Source organism: Capsicum annuum, chromosome 3, assembly GCF_002878395.1.
Source record: "Capsicum annuum cultivar UCD-10X-F1 chromosome 3, UCD10Xv1.1, whole genome shotgun sequence".
NCBI lineage: Eukaryota > Viridiplantae > Streptophyta > Magnoliopsida > Solanales > Solanaceae > Capsicum > Capsicum annuum.
Genome location: NC_061113.1, coordinates 113,756,347 through 113,762,754, shown reverse-complemented (window position 1 = coordinate 113,762,754; position 6,408 = coordinate 113,756,347). Strand labels below are relative to the sequence as shown.

At 34.4% G+C, this 6,408-nt stretch overlaps 1 non-coding gene across 1 annotated transcript; it reads left to right on the top strand.

Moving 5' to 3' along the window:
• Positions 1–1,019: 1,019 nt before the first annotated feature.
• Positions 1,020–1,126, top strand: LOC124897528. Its single transcript, XR_007054240.1, has one exon. It is a non-coding gene; the product is annotated as a small nucleolar RNA R71 (small nucleolar RNA).
• Positions 1,127–6,408: the final 5,282 nt, after the last annotated feature.

Here is a 6,408-nt window from a genome sequence, read left to right as displayed (position 1 = left end):
ATCTAGAAACTTCTTAAAACTTGCTTTCTCTTGATTCTTTCTTTCCCTTTGAGGAAAGGGAAGGGGAGAGTCTTATTCTCTACATGAATCTATTCACTGGCCTCTTCTTATTTTACTTCCACTTCTACCTTCTCTTGCAAACTATCATAAGTGATCTCTAGATTATCCTGCTCCTGAACCATCTTCTTTGTTTTCAGCCCACTCCTTGTTGTCACCACATTCACTTATTTAGGATTAGCCTCAATGTCACTAGGAAATGATCCTAATGGCGTTGTATTCTATGATCCTGTGATTTGACCTAACTGCAACTCTAGATTTCTTGTGAGTAATTATTGACTCTTCAATTCAATTGTAAACTGTGCCTGTTGAGCCTTCATGTCCACTATAAACTGTGCATGTTGAGCCATCAACTGCTTAAGCATCTCCTCTACATTACTATTCGAGGTAGTCGTCTGATTATTCTGAACCGGCTGTGGACTTGGTTGCACTGGTCCCTTATACTAATTTGTATTTTGTGCTTGATTTCTACCCCATGAGAAATTAGGGTGGTTCCTCCAATTTGGATTATATGAATTGTTAAAATTTTGTTTACCTTAATTATTTGCATTCCCCACATAGTTGATTGAATCTGGATTAACAGAACATGTATCTGCTTTATACTCATTACTTTCACAAACTTCACACCGTGCATATACCTATTGAACTATATTTGTTATGGCTGCTGGTTGAGTTGTACCCAACTTTAAGTTGTTAATTTGAGTAGTCATATGGTTCGGCATTACTGCAATCTGTGCTTCTAAAGTGGTGAACTGATCAACCTCCAAAAGCTCTACAACTTTCTTGGGAGCATTCCTCGAGTCTGCATGCCAATCAGGATTACCTTGTGAAATTTGATTCAGTAAGGTATATAATTCTTCATATGTTTTCTCCAAAGATTAACCCCCTGCTGTTGAATCAAGAGATTTTTTGTAGTAGACCCAAGGCCTTCTATAAATGTAGGCACCAAAACATCATTTGATTGATGGTAATGAGGACAACTTTTGAGCATGCCCTTAAATCTCTCTAAAGCTTGGTAGAGATTTTCTCCATCTTTCTGTCTGAAACTCAATATCTTACTCCTTAATCGAGTCATTTTCTGAGATGGAAAAAATCGAATGAGGAACCTTTGAGCACATTCTTCCCATGTAATGATGGATTGGTGTGGTTCAGTAAGTAACTATCTCTTTGCTTCCCCCATTAGAGAAAAAGGGAAGAGTGTCAATCTGACATAATCAGCACTCACATCTTCAGGAATATATATGTCTCTTATCTCCATAAGGTTCATAAATGTTGTTGTGGATCCCCATGTGAAAGTCCCTTAAATTCTCCCGCAGATTTCAAAATTGCTACATATTTTGTTTCAATTCCCATTAACCTCCTTGTTTAGGCTTTTGGATACTGTTATTTACAAGGTGCGTAAGTGGGATTGCCACTTCTCGAACAAGTCTTGCAACTGGTTGAACAGGAACAGCTGGATCTGGAACATTTCCAACATTTGGATTAGCAACTATAGGATCGAGTCTTTCTGCCATCGATTGAGCTTTTCATCTCTGATGAAAAATCACTTCTGGTTCTGTAAAGGGCTCTACTAACTCTTTGTCTCTCGCTAGTCCAATATTCAGCTAAACTTGCAAAAATTCAGCCACTAAGATCAAGTTTTTAACACTTAAACTTATGATCAAAAACAAAAAATTAAGGAAATTTACTAATTCTATTTGATCCCCGGCAATGGCGCCAAAAACTTGTTGCGTCTCTACGTACACACAAGTGTACGTGATCGTGCAAGTAATATAATGACTTAGACAGTTAGATATCATTCCCTCGAGGATCAATAAACAAGAAATTTATTCAATCTTTAGTTCAAGACAATTGAGTATTAAGTGTTTGATTGTATCAAGATTAATATGCTTTTTTAAATTAAATTTAAATTACTAAACAAGAAATAATTTATAATGACTAAAGCAAAGTAAGAAACAATTTTAATCAATAATGAGGACGATTCCGGGTTGAGGTATTTTGAACAATCATACAATTCTCTACTCTATTCACAGCCTAATTGGTTATTGGGTTGATGGTTCACAAGGTTTATGCCACAATCTTAGTCTCCCGACCTCAGATCTTCTATCTATTGAATGTTGTAACTACAACTCCCACGGATTTACAACAAATCTTCTAGATTCATGAAGTTGTCTTCCTACAAGTGAACCAATCAAGGCGTCTAGGTATATCCCTATCCTAGATGCTAATTCAAATCCCTTATTTTATAAAATAATAAGAACCTTACTCCCTAATTTCTTCGTTCTATCCTATGATTCCCCTCCCGAATTCACATAGAAATATAAATTTATTCTAATGGTGGCCAATCATTAAAATAGTAATCTCAAGAAATTAGGAACAACCCATATGATAATCCAAAAAGAAACTATGAATAAGAATATTAAATAGTACTCATGTTCTTAGCCTCAACCCCAGAAAGGGGTTTTTTAGCTACTCATGTATGAATTAACCCTCCAAAATAAGTAACAAATCATATCCAAATCAATCCTTGAAATAAAAAAATTCAAAACAATGTTTATAAACCCTAAAAGAGAGAAATTTCTATTTTTCCGCCACTACTCTTCTTGACAAAAATCCCTCAGATTATCTAGGATTTTTCCTTTAATAGTTGGGGCAAAAATACTTAAAATATTCCTGATTTGTCCACCCGGTAAGATTGCTATTTTCTATTAAAATTTGGGAAATCGCGGAGCTCAAGTATTTCCCAAAAATTATAAAATGCACCCTCACCACGATATGCCACTATTGCAGTGAGCCACAGGATTGGGACAATTGTGAAATGATCATCCTCTGCAATGCGCTAAACCTTTAGGTCACCAAATCTGATAAACTAACTTACTCCGTGATGCGGGGGTTTTGTGAACCTTCACTGAAATTTGACCATTTCTATTTTGTTGCTCATCGTGACGCAGAGTGACTTCAAATGAGGATTTCTTCTTCTCAACTTCTCTTTTCCAGTTTAATTTCAGTCCCTTGCATTCCTTCACTAATTTTATATCCTCGTTGTATCCAATTATACACAATTCTTCATAATTTTGTACCTGAAAGTACTAATCATATCCATTAGGCACAAGACGGAATAAAAGTTGAATTATACTTAAGAATTCGTACAAAATTTTTTAAACTAAGTTCAAATCTGGGTGCATAATGGTACTTTGAGCATATAAATATACCCAAGATCACCTTGAATTTTAGGAGGAAATCATAAATTTAAGCTCACAAAATTCAATTTTTTGCTCCCTTACCTCCTTGATTTCTTCTTATTATGTTTCCTTTTATTTGAATGTTTTCTATTTTCTAGAAGGCATTTATTGTTATTATACTCTTTTAATATTAAAAAAATACTACAAGATAAATTATCCTAAGAATTATGAAAAATTTTAGACATATGGTTCAAATGACTCCTTTGTAAAGGAATGAAGAACCAAAATCAAGGATTGTATAAACAAAGCTAACAATCGATATGACATATATTTTTTTTTAAAATAAAACAAACATTTACAACAAAATGAAGTAAATCTTGATATGTCCTTAATACTGTAATTTATAAGGAATCAAAATATAGTGGTTTAAGGGACTCTCTAAATGGCCATAGGCCAAAGAAATCACTTTCTAGTTGGGACTACTTAGACTTAATCCAAAATATTTTTCCTTTGTGTGGTACCCCATATTTAGTAACAATCATTTTGGTCCTATTTTCCTTATGTCCATGATTTTTCTATCATTCTTATGTACTTAAGAAAATGAATGACAAATGATATAATAAAATTGAATAATATTAAAATAGTAAAACTAGTTTGCCTCCCATAAGAGCTTGATTAATGCCATGGCATGATAACATTTTTGATAATAATTGACATTGAAAGGGTGATCTGGATAGAAGATATTTACACAACAAACACACTCCCTTAAACTATTTTTATATTTTTTGACTCTCTTTATTTGAGTTTTGAATTTAGAGTTCCATTCATATCCGTGTCAAGCCACATCATTCATGTAATGCCTTGTGAGGACACCCTATATGCCACACAGTGCTTACAGTCACAAGTGACCATAAGCTAATCCATGAGTTCGTATGTACAGTGAGAATAGAATATAACTGATGAAAATGACATGTTTGGAAATTAACTAAAAAACACCACACGGTTTTTAGTTTTGAAAACAATATAACTGAATCTATAAAACTAAAACATATACAGAAATACTGAAATCCGCCTGATAGAACTGACAAACTAATTGACTATCTGAAGCGCCTGAAAACCTCTAAACTGACTTAGGAGTTGATGGGACAAGCCCCCACCTAATTTTGACTAACTAACTGAAAGAAAATACTAAAAGAAACATGAAGACTCACCACTACTGCTGCTGCTGATAAGATGAACTGTCTAAGCGCAACTAGGGAACTGTGTGTCTAAACCTATAATATTAAACATCATAGCACAAGAAATTAGTACGCGGTCAGTACTTTGAATATACTAGTATATGAGATGAGGTTAGTCTAAAATGGACGGGTTTATGCATGAGTAATAACTAGCTGAAAAACATGAAATAACTGAGGATGAATGCATAAAAGTTATAAAAATCTGAGAATGCATGACCAAGCATAAAATATGATTCTTATATAGTATTTAAATTAAAATACTAAAATATTGATGCTGAATAACTTATAGTTGTATGGTATGGTTAAGAAAACCTAAAATTGAACTCTGTACTGAATACTGAACTAAAATTATGGGAGCTAGCTATAACCGACATGGCCTAATGTACTACCAGGGTCCAATGTGTAACCCCAGTTGGAAGGGCATCAATACCATGCCACGAGTACTAATATTGATTATGTGGATCCACTAATCTAATATACCAAAGGACGAGGGTGTCATGCCTAACAGATGGGACACCCTTCAACGTCTATGGTGTCGCCATAGGTCTGGAACCTAGAGACTACTACTAACATCTCATGCCTATTGATGGGGAAGACAAGTACCTCATGCCTACTGATGGGGGAGATTCCATCCCTATGTTCACCCGGTGCTAAGTTTTACTCTTAATTGAAAGACACTGATTACTGGACTGAACTGAGCTTAATTGGACTCAGAATCGAACATATTACAGACTGAATAATCTTGCTCATGGTATAACTAAAATCATACTATAGACACTAAAAACTAGGTAAACGGCTAAATTTTTGGTATTCATAACCCCCAAGACTCAATAACAATAACAATAGGAACATACTGAAGCTTTGAAACCATAATAAGTAGTTATTGTTCAAAACCCAATCATTTTGGCATTTCATCAAACACTTGAGATTCATAGGCTTAAGAATGAGAATAGTTAAAACATGTGATCCTAACATAATTGAAATACTAAAATCATAGATTTAGGATTTAAACATGCAAACATCATCATTCAAACGTTTCAAGGACAATTTCCAATGAAAAAAATGGTAAACATAGTTTATAATTAAGATTCATATTAACTTCATGAAGATAACTCATAATAACATGTAAAAATCATGGCTTTAATCTTGAAAATGGATTCTTTGACTCCATGGGTTAAAAAGACCCATGGATGAACATCACACATACCTTAATTGATGAATTTGTGAATGTTCTTGATGATTTTCTTGAAAACTAAGCTTGAATCCCTTGTTTCTTTTGAAGAGGCTAGTATTTGTTCTTGAGTGAGGATGCTTTATTTTGAGAGAATTTTGTGAATAAGATAGAAATTTATGCTTTTGGGACCCTAAATCCTGTGTTATGGACCAAATGGGTGAAGGGAAAAGACACAATTGCCCTTGTAAAAATAGAAATAGAAGCTGGAAAATAAGGGAGGCGGGTGATAAGCTGAGCGCCGCGGGCTCCATAGCGGTGGTATAAGCCCTGGGCCATGGGCCAATATTGAGGGGTCTACTATTTTGTATTCAAATGTGCCCTTACACTTGTCTGAAAATTCTAAAACTCACTCGGGATGTACTATCATCAACCCCGATCATGAATCAACTTAAAAATAAACTTTCCATGGTTAGAAAGGTCCAAAATAAAATCATCAAACTTTAAGGCTTTAGAAATGACTTAGTCCTAATACTTTGTGAATTTTTCTAACTCTCGAACCCCTTTTACATACAATAGTAAGCTAGATTGAGCTAAAATCTTATGGGTTCTTACAATATCTCCCCCTTGGGAACATTCATCCTCAAATGAGACTGATTAAGCTGAGAACACTGAGGAACTAAGATTATGTACTCATGCATAACTTAAAATGTGACTACATGACTGAGTCTAAAACATGATACATGACTGAACTAATTTC